This window comes from Muntiacus reevesi, chromosome 18, assembly GCF_963930625.1.
Source record: "Muntiacus reevesi chromosome 18, mMunRee1.1, whole genome shotgun sequence".
NCBI classification, from domain to species: domain Eukaryota; kingdom Metazoa; phylum Chordata; class Mammalia; order Artiodactyla; family Cervidae; genus Muntiacus; species Muntiacus reevesi.
The window spans coordinates 30,327,576-30,343,670 of record NC_089266.1 but is presented as its reverse complement, the minus strand read 5'-3'; positions in this window follow the sequence as shown (position 1 = coordinate 30,343,670).

The following is a 16,095-nucleotide window of genomic DNA, read 5'->3' as shown; positions in this document are numbered from 1 at the left end:
CCTGGGGTGAGGGCGGGAGAGATTCTGGCAGAATTTTACTTAAATATGTGCAGAGAGTTTTATAATATTTTTCTTGGCCCTGATGCTTAGTAGTTACCTTTAAATTTACTTCTTGTGAAACCAGAGAAACCTCACCCTGAATAACCGTTTCAGGTGGAGTTCAGGCTCACAAACTGTGGATTACCTGGCCGACTTGCCTGCTGCCCCTCGCCAAAACTATTGGTTACATTCTACCTGTATTTCTGACTCCTTGAATTGTCTCTCCCCGCCCGCGCCCCACCCCCTCCACTGTTAAGTATATTGTTATTTGTTGTTTTTTTAGTAGTTAAGCCATGTCCAACTCTTTGGGATCCCATGGACGGCAGCAATCCAGGCTTCGCTGACCTTCACTGTCTCCCAGAGTTTGCTCAGATTCATGTCCATTGAGTTGGTGATGCCATCCAAACATCTTATCCTCTGTTGCCCCCTTTTCCTCCTGCCCTCAGTCCTTCCCGGTATTAGGGTCTTTCCCAGTGAGTTGACTCTTGGAATCAGGTGACCAAGGTACTGGAGCTTCAGCTTCAGCATCAATCCTTCCAATGAACATTCAGGGTTGATTTCCTTTAGGTTTGACTGGTTTGCTCTCCTTGCTCCCCAAAAGACTCTCAAGAGTCTTCTCCAGCATGTCAAGCATATACCTAATAAATATGCTACACACACACACATTATGTGTGTAAGGTGATTCTCCATTTTCCCGATGAAATCATGAAAGAAAATAAAATATCAGTCAATTAAAATGTCAGTGGTATAGAAGACTTCCCTTGCAGTCTAGTGGTTAAGACTCTGCTTTCCAATACAGGGAGTGTGGGTTCCATCCCTGGTTGGGGAACTATGATGCCCTATGCCTCCAAGCCAAACAACTAAAACATAAAATAGAAGCAATGTTGTAACAAATTCAATGAAGACTTCTAAAATTGTCCACATTAAAAAAAAATGTTAGTGATGTAGAGGAAGAAATAAAGCCTCTATGCCCAATAATAAATTAATGAGGGACATAAGGGTATTTACAGATACATACTCTATAATCCTTTAACTTAGAAATATTACTTTCACATTCACATATGACGAAGGATGCTGCTCCAGCTTTTCCCATGCAGCTTTAAAATTAGTATCTTCCTCTTCATTAAACCACTTTCCTTGTCATCAGACATAGTTTCCCAAACCAGCATCCGTGCTTCCTTTCTCAGATCAAGTACTCTTTGAAGCTCATTGTAATGATGACCCTGAAATTTATTTTCCAGGCCACAAGTTCCACTTTCATAGCCTAAGCAGAGTTTTTTGTTTTCCCATTCATCCCTGAGGGATTTGTGTGTGATTTCTGCCACATATACACTTATTCTTTGACTTCTTAAAAATAATATTTAAATAGTTTGATTTTTAAAAAAATCTGATACCCTTATGATTCTGGATATCTTTAAATTTTGTTGTCTTCATTTTTTAAAAATAGATTATGTCAGGTGCCCACTACAAAGATCCAAAATCAGCATTGATTGAAGCTGCTTCAGGTAACTGTGTCTTTTCTGAACAGTATGCTGTTCAAATTAAAGTAATTGGGAAAGCAGGCACAATATTAGAGAATTTATCAGGATTTAAAAATATCATGACACTAGGACTTGCCAGGTGGTCCAGTAGCTGAGACTGTGTTTCCAAAGCAGGGGGCCTGGGTTGGATCCCTAATTAGGCAACTAGATCCTGCATGCTGAAACTTAAGACCCAGCACAGCCAAATAAATACAAATAAATATTTTTTTAAAAAATCATGACACTATTTCTTCTAACTGATCACTTTTTGGGGGAGGAGATAGAAAATTTATGCTTACATATATATGTGTGTAGATTTGGTTTCTTACATAAAACCTGAGTTTTAGCTATCACAAGGGAATTAACTCCTTTTGCGAGGGCTCCTTGGCTTCAAAGGCAGAAACTTAGCTCAGACCAACAAAACATAGAGAAAGACTGGTGCTGTGTTTAGTTGCTAAGTCATGTCCGACTCCTTATGACCCCAGGGACTGTGGCCCGCCAGGCTCCTCTGTCCATGGGGATTCTCCAGGCAAAAATACTGAAGTGGGTTGCCATGCCCTCCTCCAGGTGATCTTCCCAACCCAGGGGTGGAACCTAGGTGTCCTGCATTGCAGGCAGATTCTTTACCATCTGAGCCACCAGGAAAGCCCAGAGAAAGATTTATTAGGTCATGTAAAGAGGGGATGGAGGTAAAAGTGAGTTTGGGGCTAAGTGAATCTAAGAGCTAGTAGAATGTGGTATTCACTCCTGAGTCCTTCTCGTTGTGTAGTTGCTCAGGCGTGTCCGACTCTTGCCACCCCATGGACTGTAGCCCCCCGGGTCTCCTCTGTCCATGAGATTCTCCAGGCAAGAATACTGGAGTGAGTTGCCATTTCCTTCTCCAGGGGATCTTCCTGACCCAGGGATTGAACCCATGTCTCCATGTCTGGCAGGCAGATTCTTCACCACTGAGCCACCAAGGAAGCCTTTGAGTCTTCTTACTCTTGAGTAACCTATTTTTCCACCCATCTTTCTCATCTCTACTTGTCTATGTGTTGGGGTCACTTTCCTCTTCCTCCATGAAGTTCTTGTCACATGGAAAACACACAGACCAGGGAGCTGCAACCTGGAACCATTCTGAGTCAGCAACTGCAGACAAAGGAGAAATAAGACAATTTCTCCCCATTCTGCATATGAAAAGTCCCAGGAGAAGGATCAGAGGTTCTGTGGCCATTGTTTGGATTCTTGACAATGTCTGACTAGTGAGTTGTTTTAATTGACCTGCCTGCTCTAGATCTCGCTTCTCCCTGAGATCATGGCCATGTGCCCACCAACTCCTCCAGAGGTGACCGGGGTGGTTGCTGTTGCTTAGTCACTTAGTCGTATGTATCTGACTCTTTGCAACCGCAAGGACTGCAGCACACCAGGCTTCCCTGTCCTTCACCATCTCCTGCACATTGCTCAAATTCATGTCCTTGGAGTTAGTGATGCTATCCAACCAATCATCTCATCCTCTGTCATAAAGGAAGAGATGGGATTCTTGCTGGAAGAGCAGGAAGGGAATTTGAGCATACCAAAACCACAGAAATTCACTGCAGAGCTTTTATATTATTTAAATGTTAGCTGATTTGAAGATTTCCTTTAAATGGAGTATTCAGAAATTGCTTTACTTTTTACTAATTGATAAATGATGATGCACATTTCTTGCTGAGTTTGCATTATCATTGTGTTGACTAAATGTCCAAACTATTGTTGAGAACCAATTTAGAAATATGATTAATCCCATTGTATATCTGTGTCTGAGCCTGCATAGTAGGAAAGATCAGGATGAATTAATTTGCTTTGCTCCTGTTTAACCATTTTGCTCTCATCATGTGGGATTTTTGTTTACCTTTTCTACTGCCTGTTATTCTTTAGACTTCCCTGGTAATTCAGATGGTAAAGAATCTGCCTGCAATTCGAGAGACTGGGGTTCAATCCCTGGTTCAGGAAGATCCCCTGGAGAAGGGAATGGCAACCCACTCCAGTATTCTTGCCTGGAGAATTCCATGGACAGAGGAGCCTGGAGGGCTATAGTCCCTAGGGTCACAAAGACTTGGATACAACTGAGTGACTAGCATTTATTATTCGTTAGTGCCTGTAAGAGAAGTGAAACCTACACCATTTTAGAATTCAGAGGAGGAACTGAGTCCTCATCAATATTTTACCAAACCTGTAATCAAATCTTTGGGTCTTCCTTAAGCTTTGAACAGCTATGTTGCACAGTGAAATACAATTCTTTCCCCCTGCCCTTTGAGAAAGCCTTCTAACGGTCTCCTCTATCCACCTAAACTTCTTTTCCCAGCTGCAGGGGATTAAACAAGTTATGAGATTTTCCTAGCAGTAAACTTTCTGAACAAATAGAATAGCTTTTCATTGTGGTGTTTGGGAATTTTTCAACGCTTTCATTTTTTTTTTTTTTTTAGTTATTTTCCATTAGGTTTTAATTTGCAAAGTTTTATAAGCAGAATTAACCAGGAGAATCAAGTTTTGATTTACAAAAAGTTTCCAATTAGGAAGACTTAATTAAACAACTTGGCTCTGGTTTCCCAACTTCCCTTTCCATGTTGTTCACATGGGGACTGCGGAGGGCTCAAAAAATTGGGAGGAGATTCACACTTTGACATACATGACTGTGCGAATGGGGTGGCATGGGTGTAGCATGAACTTCTACAAGTTCCAGATTCCTTTACGATCTGGTCCAATGGGACTAAGGTGAGAGGCACCACTGTATCTGAAAGTTACAAAAGCAAACAATCTTTGCTGTAAGTGAAAGGTCTGAAGGAAAACACTGTCTAAGAAGTCTTCAGAGAAAAGGACTTTAGGAGTTTGGAGCTACTTTGCAAATTTTAGAGTGGCGGGTGTAAAGTAGGAGTTCGGGATTAACATATACACTCGGGGTGTGTATCCAGTCCCTCAGTTGTGTTCGACTCTTTCATGACCCCATGGACTATAGCCCACCAGGCTTCTCTGTCCATGGGATTTCCCAGGCAAGAATACTGGAGTGGGTTGCCATTTCTTTCTCCAGGGCATCTTCCCAACCCAGGGGTCAAACCTGCATCTCCTGTGTCTCCTGCATTGAAGGGTGAATTCTTTACCACTCTGCCACCTGGGAAGCCCAGCATATACACACTACTGTATATAAAAGAAATAAACAATAAAGTCCAACTGTAGAGCAGGATATATTCAGTAACTTGTAATAACATGTAATGGAAAAGAATCTGAAAGAGGAATCTCTTTGCTGTATACACTGAAATTAATCCAACATTGTAAATTAGCTATACTCCAATCCAGAAAATCAATAAATAAAAACAAAAAATGTATAAACAGCTCCTGGAGGGAAAAAAAAATTACCTGACTGCTGACTATCTCAGGAAGAGTCACGTCCATGTCTCACAATGAGTCTAAGGCCCCTTGGATCTGCTCCCACCTTGAACTGCCAGATTTGGCAAATAACTGTACAGTACATCCTGTTAAAGGTGGAATTTGGGATAAATAGCAGATAACGCGTCACTGTAATAAGCTGCACAAGCATGTTTTCTCTGGCTGCCCTCCTCTCATTCTTCTCATCCTCTCCTCTGCTCACTCCAGCTCAGGTGTGTTTCTGTTTGCCCCCAGCACACCAGGCACTAGTGTTCCTCATTCTGCCTAGAATTCTTCTCCTCTCCAGGTAAGGCTGCCAGATTTAGCAAAGGAAAATACAGGATGCCCAGGCACATCTGAATTTCAGATGAACAAATACGTGTATAGTAAAAATTTCTTGTCATATATCTGATACTCAAATGTAATTGGACATCTGTATTTGCTAGCTCCACCGAACAGAATATGACTGACTGCACGTCTCAAACAATAGAAATTAACTCTCTCACTCTTCTGGAGGCCAGAAGTCCAATATCAGGGAGTTGACTGGTCTGGTTTCTTTTGAAGCCTCTCTCCCTGGCTTGAAGATGGCACTTTCTCACTGTGTCATGGCACTTTCTGGGAACACATATCCCTGGTCTCTTCCTCTCCTTATGAAGACACTCACCCCTATTGGATTGTAGCCCTCTCTCAGGAGCTCACTTAACCTTAATTGCCTCTTTCAAGGACCTTAGTGTACCTGGTGGCTCGGTGGTAAAGAATCCACCTGCCAATGCAGGAGATGCAGCTGCAATCCCTGGGTCGGGAACATCCCCCGGAGAAAGAAATGGCAACTCATTCCAACTTAGCACTCTGTCTTGTCTGACTTTTTGCTACTCCGTGGACTGTATAGCCTACCAGGCTCCTCTATTCTTGGAATTCTCCAGGCAAGAATACTGGAGTGGGTAGCCATGCCCTTCTCCACGGGATCTTCCCAACCCAGGGATCGAACCTGGATTTCCTTCATTGCTGGCTATTCTTTACTGTCTGAGCCACCAGGGAAGCCTAACTTAGTGACTAAAAAACTGCAAAAATAGGGACCCCCTAAATTCATGTACTTCTCACATGCAAAATACACTCACCCCCATCCTGATAACCCCCAAAGCCTTAACCCATTCCAGCAGCAACCCTAACCCCAAAGTCACATTTAAAGATCAGCTAAGTCAGGTATGAGTGAGACTTGAGGCACCGTTCACCCTGAGGCAAGGTTCTTCTCCAGGACTTCAACACAGGAGCTCGCTTCTCCTACCAAAGTTCAGTCCATAAGAGCATCCTTACTCTTTCCTTCATTAGGTTATGACTCAGCTGTAACCTTCTCAGAGATGACTTCAGGAAGCCGTTCTGAAAACTGCAACCCCTGTCCTCAGCTCCAGCTTTCCCACCCCCCACGCCCCCATCTGCCCCCACCCCCGACTCCACCCTTCATTTTCCCCACAGTCACCACTTTCTAACTATTATCTTTTTTACTTGTTTATTATTTGTCTGCTCCCACTTGAAGCCCTCCCACAAGACTTCCCTGGCAGCTTGTCTAGAGAATCCCATGGACAGAAGAGCCTGGCAGGCTACAGTGGGGTCACATAGAGTCAGACACGACTGAGTGACTAACACACACTTGAAGACTAGCTCCATAGGAGCAAGGATTTTTACTTGGATTTTTTCCTACAATATCTACAGACCCAGAATGTTCCTATTGCACAGTAGGTACTCAGGAAGTATTGGTCTAATGTTAACAGCTAAGAGGTGGGTAGGAGAACCTGACTCTCTAGGGTGGTACTGCTAACAGACTTCAGAAGAAGAGTAAACCTCAGGTAACAGTAGACGAATCCAGAGCTCCTCCAACTCCAGGTCACCATACTGTGAAATACTTGAAGGTTCTCATCCATCCAGCTCCTTGCTAATAATTGGGGTTCCTGGGTCCTACCCTCAGATCTCTGATGCAATTATATAAAGATCAACCAACCAGGTATGAAATCTGCATATTTAATCAGCGCCTCTGCTAATTCTGATGCAGAGACAAGACATAGGGACTTCCCTGGTGGTCCAGTGGCCAAGACTCCATACTCCCAATGCAGGGGGCCCAGGTTCCATCCTGGTCAGGGAACTAAGATTCCACAAGCAGCAACTAAGCGTTCGAGTGTTGCAACTAAGATCCAGTACAGCCAAATAAATATATATAATATATATTTAAGAAAAAACAAGATATGGAGAAATCTAATATTAGAATCAGGTCCAAGACCAGTTGGCCAAGATAAGAGTCTTACGGAATTGGTGTGTGTTTGTGTGTGATGGGGGAACTGGGTGATTCTTGAGTTACAAAATCTTTGACTCATTCAAGCCTTTTAATTGTTGCTTTTGCCCAGAGCTTGCCACTCAAACTACTCATTGGTCAAAAACACCATCCTGGACTCCCCTGGGCTTCTGCTGTCACTCTTCTGACCTTCCCCACCCTGGACTTCAGCTTGGATCTTGAGTGGGAAGAACCACAGAGGGATCTGGAAGGGCTGGGTGGGTCCTGCCCTGTGGAGTGAGCTACAGGGGCCAGGGCCGGCTGTAGGGGCCACAAGGGGTCAGGTGATGGGCAAAGTCTCTGACGGCAGACCCCTAGCACAGCTCCTAGAGGTCTCAGCCTGGGCATGCTAGAAGCTTGAGGGGGCAGCAGGGAGCCAGCGAGCCAGGGGCTGTGGGTGGACAAGAGAGAGCTGAGAGGGACAGAGACATTTCCCAGACTCCAATGCTCTGGCCTGCCTCACTCCACACCATGAGGTCTGTATCATCCGCTTCCATTCATTATCCTGAATCAGCGTCTTGCCTGCTGAGTTGCAGGATTCCGTGTTATCTCATTTGAGTAAGACCTGAGCCCTCTCTCTCACACACACCAAGCCCGGCTTTGCCGATTTCCCTGGATTTCACGTAACGTCTCTGCTTCACCCCCTCCGTCAGCTTCCCTCCTGTCTCAGGTCTGTTTGCCCCCACACATCTGGCATCTTGACACGGACTACCTTCTAGACAGTTCTTTTGTTTCCAACCAGATGCCTGAGTTCCAAAGGGACAGAGAGACTCAGTTCTGATTTAGGCTCAGCTGGTGGGAATACAGTTCCTAAAACTGCAGGCGAGCATGGTAGTTCCCCAGCAAATGCAAATTTGGTCCATTGATTCCTGGCCACACAGAAACCTGGACCATTTATTTCTTTTAAAGTTTCAAATCGTGCTTTTATATAAGTGCTGTGCTGATCATCAGGAAGGATTCACACCAGCTGTATAATCATTTTTGCAGTAGCTGTCATTTTTCCTTAAAAAAATTTAAAGTTAGAAAATACCAGTGTCCCTTTAATCTCATCCTAGATTTCTCTGCTAGCAGCTGGCTCCACTGTAAACAGTGAAGGATGCGTTTTTGAATCCCATTCCAGGTATTTGAAAGTAGAAGACATGATTGCATGTACAATAATAAAACCACAATCTAAAGGATATTATCTCACCCTGAACACACAAATGTTTTCTCCCCACCCAGGGCAAATATTAGGAGAAAGTCAACATATTTACAAATAAGATTTAACAATGCTCTTGAGAATAGAATTTGCCCCCCAAATAGGAAAACTACACATTGTTTCAAAAGGTTACAATTTCAGTATCTGAAGAACCCAGCAGGTCTTATATGAGCTGCCTTTTGGAACCCTATATTTACCTTTTGTGATGTATTCTACATAGCTAAAATCAACACTCACATTTTATATTTAATATTTAAAATTGTTTCTTGTGATAGGTATTGTCACTTGGTTATGCTGATACTAGATTAAGTGAGTAACTTCCTAAAACAAGTTTTCCTTTTCAATTAGCAATTCAGATTTCATATGTATTATACAGTGAACAACTAAAGAAAATGCCAGGAAAAAATTTCAAATTATCTGAAGAGACAGTCCCCACTTTATACGTCTGCTTCGTCGCTCAGTTGTGTCTGACTCTTTGCAACCCCATGGACTGTAGCCCTCTGGACTTCTCTGTCCCTGGGATTCTCCAGGCAAGAATACTAGAGTGGTTATCCATTCCTTTTTCCAGGGAATCTTCCTGACCCAGGGATCGACCAGGTCTTCTGCATTGCAGGCAGATTCTTTACCATCTGAGCCACCAGGGACGCCCCTTTATACATGGCACTTTACACAAGGCCCTTCGTAAGTGAGCAAGAAATATTTGTTAAACTAATAAAATGAAGGAAATTAAACCATAGGGTAGTTAGCCACCAGCTGCTGGAATGCTTCACGATTTGGAGTCAGTCATTTAATTTCTTGGAACGTTGGTTATTTCTCCACAATGTAAAGATTAAGAGTTGTAAATAATCGGAAAATGCATTGAGAGGACTTCCCTGGCCATCCAGTGGTTAAGACTCCACTCTTTCAATATAGGGGTAAGGGTTTGATCTCTGGTCAGGGAGAAAAGATCTCATATGCTCTGCGGTGTGGCCAAAAGATTAAAAAAACAAAAAAAAGAAAAGAAAATATGTTGAAAACATTATATTGCAAATATAATTAGTGGGTTCTTTTGTTTTGTTTTTATGCAGAAACAGATTAATTCTTTCACCTGGGCTAAAGTTGGCCTTGACAATGGCACCTCATGCTGGGTCCCACAACTCAGTGAGAAATGGCAGTCTGAGGCAGAGATACTATTCTGTTGACTAAAGCGGCCTTCCTTCTGATGGCAACACCCCCATTTCTGTGACCTCCTCATGAGCTTATTCATCTGGGTGGAGGCAGGAGACACATCCTACCTGCAATGTGTGCACCAGGAAAGGCAAGGCAGGCAGCTTCCCGCCTCCTTTCTGCCTTTGAGCAGCTCGCTGGAAAGCCCTGGCCGGAGGCTGCTCTGTTCCCACTGGGCTGCACACACCGTTCCCGAGTTTCCTATTTATGAGCGTGCTGTGATGAAAGGCGGAGACACTTCTCCGGGGCATGTTCAGCCATCCGACCGTGCACACACAATTAGCCCCTGCATGATATGCTTCTCAGTGAAAAAAAAAAAAAAAAGCCTTTTCATATGTATTCAGATTCCATTTTCAATTCTCAGTGGTGATCTGCAGGTCCACATGCAATGTGACTGCAGGCTTTAAATGATGAATAATAGAAAGAGAAAGGTTGTTGGAAAAATGGCTGGGGAGAGAAGCTCCAAGGGGAACAACGGGGGAGAATCTTCGGGGAGAAAAAGTGATGGATTATGAGGAAAAGCAGAGATGAGGAACCACTTTTCCTGGCTGTGTCTGTTAGTTGCAGCTGAATAACAAGTCACCTCAAGACCCAGTGACTTTGTAGTTGTTCAGTTGCTTAGTTGTGTCTGACTCTTTGAGAGCCCATAGACTGCATCACGCCAGGCTTCCCTGTCCTTCACTGTCTCTCTGAGTTTGCTCAAACTCATGTCCATTGATGCCATCCACCCATCTCCCAGTGATTTAATTCATTACTGATCAGGGAATTTTTGCAGCAACTAATACCTGTGGCTGGTGATCTTTATTTTGCCTGGCCAAAAATTAATTCTATTATTTCACTACCCTCTGAGGGTTACTACATTCAATAGTTACACCTGATACACCTGAAAAGTCTTCTCATTTCCATGAAATGTTGTCTCCAATCCACTCTTCTGTGGAAGCAAAGAATCATTCCCCAGCACCATGGTTTCATTCTCACTTTCAGTATCAAAATCAATCACTAAAGATTTTTGTCTTTTTGTTGGTCTAATATTCACATCGTCTGAATCAGAACTATATTCTGAAGAACTATTTTCCTCTGAGACAGTAGTATATATGTCACACAATCAAGACACCATTTGCATAAAATTCACTGAAAAATTCTTTTTCAATCCACATTTCGCCGGGAATCATTTTAGAAAAATTTACCTTTAGAATATGCACAAGGTTGGAACAAAAGCCTTACAGAGCAAAATGTGAATGATAATGACAATCCTGAGTTGTATAATGAACGCTTGATCAACTGTAAGCTCTAACAACTTGGTGAAAAAGTGTTAGTTGCTCAGTCGTGTCTGACTCTTTGGGCTTACAGACTCCATGGACTGTAGCCCACCAGGCTCCTCTGTTCATGGAATTCTCCAGGCAAGAATACTGGAGTGGGTAGCCATTCCCTCCTCTAGAGGATCTTCCCAACCCAGGGATTGAACCTGGGTCTCCTGCATCACAGGCCAATTCTTTACTGTCTGAGCTACCAGGCACAGGGATGTCAGTTGTATTTCTCTCTAAAAACACATTAATACATCTCTGGTCAATAACACTCGGGCAACAGAAGGTGTATTAATACATCTCCCGTCAATATTGTGTTAAAATAATAAGCATTTAATACTGCTCACTACTCAGTCATTCAGGTGGATCTGCTCATTTGCAATTCACAGCAGGCTAGTTCAGCAGGTCATCAAAGGGCAAGTTTCGATGGCCCTACTCACATGCCTGTGGTTGGTTTTTGGTTGCTCGAAACAGCGGGTTGACTGAGCTATATATCTTCCATTATCAAACAGGGAACCTGGCTTTATACATGCGGTGCTGCAGGTTCCTAAGTGGGTAGAAGCCCACAAGCCCTCCAGAGGCTTAGGCTGGGACCTGGCACACCATGACTTCTGCTGTAAGCTCCTGGCCAAAGTCACAAGGCCAAGTCAAAGTCAAGGGTGAAGAACAAATCCTTCCTCTGTACTGGAGGAGCTGTAAAATCAAGTTGTATTGCCTGTGGATTCAGGGAGGGGTGAAGGATTGTCTTCATGTCTGCACTCAAAGTGCTATTCATGCCTTTCATAAAACTGGCAAAGGACCCACATAAACACAGACATGATTTTTGTAAAATGCATGAAACTGGAGGCCTGGTTCCCCTTGTCACCCTTGGATTCCCAAAACACACATGAAGCAGATTGTGGAAGATGACTGGGTGATTCTCAAGATACTGGTTTTTATGATGTATTTATTTATTTATGTTTGGTTGCGCTGGGTCTCTGTGGCTGTGCGGGTTTTCATTCAGCTGCGGTGAGCGGGGACTGCTCTTGGTAGCAGTGCCCCGTCTTCTTGCTGTGATGGCTTGTCTTGTTGTGGAGCATGGGCTCTAGGTGCCACGGGCTTCAGTGGGCTTGGTAGTTGTGAGGCACGGGCTTAGTTGCTCTGAGGCATGTGGAATCTTCCTGGTCCAGGGATTGAACCCATGTCCCCTACACTGGCAAGTAGATTCTTATCCACTGTATCACTGGGGAAGTTCCTCAAAATATTTTTTTAAAAAAACCTGTCTGGTAAAACCTTTTCCTTCTTGATTAGGTCTAGTTTCCAAACGTCAGGCAGCAGGTATTTTTTGAGCATCCACCTATGTGCCTGGCCCTGGGGAAACTGCAGTGAACAGCACAGACTGAGTTCCTGACCTCGAGTCAACAGAGAGGACAGAGCAGAAATGATTACACAGGTGCTAAGCCTGCTTTTTCTTCAATACTGAACCTCGGCATTTCCCTCTAACGTTGTGCATCTTTTTTTAGTAAATGTGAGATATCTTTTTTTTTTAAAAAAACAACAACACTGGTTTAAGTTTTTAAAGAAGAATCATGTTGGGCAAAGAGATCATAACTGTGGCCACATTGGGATCACAAGTACCATTTAAGGCCTTCATTGTTGAGGCTCTATCAGAAAGGATACTATCATATGCAAAGCAGTGTACTTAGAATATTATTTACAATGATTTCAATGAGTTCAATAATACAAACTTTTCTAGCAGAAATATTGACAGCTTGGACTTGACAATCTCTGGTGCGTACCCCAGGGGGAAGGGATGATAAGCTTTGAAGTAACTTGACTGGTTGATGCTGTAGAGATTGAAAAGGTTGTCCTTAAAGTCATCTCTCTGCAAAATCTTCTCCTGGCTGGGCCTTCACCTTGACAGGAGCCTGGCCTGAATCTCCTTTGTGGTCCCAGCTGGATGTCTACTAATCATGTCCAAAGACATTAGCTGATAATGGCTTCATGCCTTGCATTTCCAAGAGGTATTTAAATTTTAAATGAGGATGCAAAGATGGAAATTTTGCATTCTATCTTTACCATCTTTGGCTTTGCTAAGTGACAAAGCACGCAAGGGAAAGAAGGTCCTCAATAGATCATGGGTGACACCATACAGTCTTGGATTTCAAGCAGATCAATTAATTTAATTAATAATATCTAGCTTTGTTCTAATCCTGGAGGTTATCAGAATCCTTCTCGGTCCTCTTTATGATATCCTAGCATTCTTAAGGAAATAAAGCTTAAGGAAGCATTCTTAAGGAAATTAATGGGGTAAAATGCAAAATTTCAAAAGAATGAGGATTTCTTTTTCCTTCTTTCTTTCTTTTTTTTTTTTTTAACTAGGAGCCCTGAATCCATTTACTGGAAAGATTCTATTTTAATGTTGGCCACTCACACAGATGAAGTTGATTATGAAGAGAAGAAATTGTTTGCTTCATTAGGCTTTAATTATAGAGATGAATTATTATGGATGAAAAGAGGGAGCCACAAAATTATGGAGATTGAATTCCAGTTCAATAAACAACTTCAAATATCTTTACTAGAGACATAAGCTAGTCATGTTCTTTTTTTTCCCCATTTAATTTGATGTCCGTTGACAAATGATGTTAGAATATATCTACAGTGTGTTGCTGGCTATCATTTAAATGATGCTTTTTCCCTCTAATTATATTTTCTGATGCTGGTATAGAGATAGATGGGGCTTACTTCCGCTTCAATTTATTTTGTGTAATAATGACAAAACGTTACATTCCTGCTTTCCTACTATCCATGAAGTCAAATTGGTTTTATAATAGCTCAGATGCCTTTGAGGGCTCCCCAATGCATGCAAAACTCCAAACCCTGAGTTTGATGTTTGAGCCTTGCCGAATCAGATCCAACCTAAATATCTATTATTATTTTACAGTATTTTGCTGTAAAGATACAAACCTTCTGCGGTGGCAAATCTTCTGTTGGCCATCACATCAATAGGCCTGATGCATTTTGCCTTTGAGAATCTAGGCACATCCCACCTCTCTATTTGCCCTTTAAAATTTTACTTCTTTGAATCCTAATTTTCAGGGCCCTGTGCAAATTACCCTCATCATCTTTCTCCCCAGGCACAGTATTCTGTGTGGACTCTGCTGCCTGAGGAGTCTCATACATGTAAAAGCTCTAGCATCTGTAACATTATTCTATATGCCTCTTGGGTTCGCCTGGTTGCTAAGCGGTAAAGAATCCACTTCGGAAAGAATCCAATGCAGGAGACGCAGGTTCTATCCCTGGGCCGGGAAGATCCCCTGGGAAAGGAAATGGTAACCCAGTCCAAAATATTCTTGCCTGGGAAATCCCATGGTCAGAGGAGCCTGGCGGGCTAAAATCCACAGGGTCACAAAGAGTCAGACATAACTGAGCAACTAAACAACATCGTTGGGGCAGCGCTAGAAGTGGGTGCTATTCTCAGGGTGGAATAGCCTGTCCACCTTTGGTAAATCATGTACCCTGACTCACACGCTCTCTCAAGACACAGTGAAAAGGATATACTGTGGCCTCAGGCTCTTCCAGCTCTGAAGGTGGTGAGAGTAGATACTTTAGAATCCAAGGTGGATTTCTGAAAAGTGGAAGAATATGTAAACTCTCTGGAGTGATCACTTTAACACCAGTGAAGCAGAACCCCCGCCTTGGGAGTGAAATAAAATAAAACTCACAGACTCTACAGGGCAGAAGCGGGAGAAGGTTCATCCATCCCCCAGGAGGGCATCACAGCCAAGGGAGGACGGAGGATCATCAGGGGAAGGGCTTCCCGTCCAGAGTTTGTTTTGAGAGCGGTGATCCTGCAAGAAAATGTTTTCTGCCACAACCAGGGAGTGTTAAAGACCTAGAGGGCCTTAGAGTTTCAGTTTATGCCCTGCCCAGGTGAGGTAATACAAAATCACTCTGGACACAGGGTCCTTTGGAATCAGGGAAGTCAGAGAAATATTAAATCAGGCTGGGAAGAGACCAAGTGAAGTGAGTCAGGCAGGTGATGGCCACTCCAAGCTTGGAGAACGTCCAACACACTGAACACTGAAAGCTTTTCTTTCCACATCAGGCCAGGTCTCTGTAGAGCCCTCTGTGGATTCAAGGAATGAAAAAATGTGTCAGCTTCATAACTGTCAAAAGCCCCTCAAATTATGGAAAGCAGAGGACACATTGTCTTTTTCATAGCTTTTTATTTCATATTGGAGAATAGCAATTAGCAATGTGTGATGGTTTCAGGTGGAAACAGCAAAGAGACCCAGCCACACATATACATGTATCCATTCTCCCAGTAACTCTCCTCCCATCCAGGCTGCCACCTAACATTGAACAGAGTTCCCTGTGCAATACAGTAGGTCCATGCTGGTTATCAATTTTAAATAGAGTGGTGTGTACATGTCCGTCCCAAACTCCCTAACTGCCCCTTCCCCTCTTCCTTCCCTCTAGCAACCATCAGTTCTGAGAACACATTATCTTGAGTCTTGCCATGGTTAGCTAGCCTCTTCAAAAAGGCCAATTCACACAGATAAACTCTATGAAAACCAACCAACCAACCAAGTAAACGAGCACTAAAGCTTCTCTGGTGGTCAGGATGGAGGTATTTGGGTTTTACTGAGCACAAAATGTAAGACATCTGGAGGACAATGAGGTTCACTACCTTTGTCACTGTGGCTGAATTTTCTAGGTCACAAGACTTGATCACTACTGTTGCTGAGTCACTCAGTCATGTCTGACTCTTTGTGACCACATGGACTGCAGCAAGACTGGCTTCCCTGTCCTTCACTATCTCCTGGAGCCTGCTCAAATTCATGTCCATTGAGTCAGTGATGCCATCCAACCATCTCATCCTCTGTCATCCCCCTCTCCTTCCTTCAATCTTTCACAGCATCAGGGTCTTTTCCAGTGAGTCAGTTCTTCACATCAGGTGGCCAAAGTACTGGAGCTTCGGCTTCAGCGTCAGTCCCCCCAGTGAATATTCAGGGTTGATTTCCTTTCCAGGACTGACTGGTTTGATCACTACAGCCTCTCCCTTTAATGCATTAGCTTTACTCCAAAGTGCTACTGAAGCTCCGAATGCTGGCTATCACAGACTGTGGTTATTGGAAAACA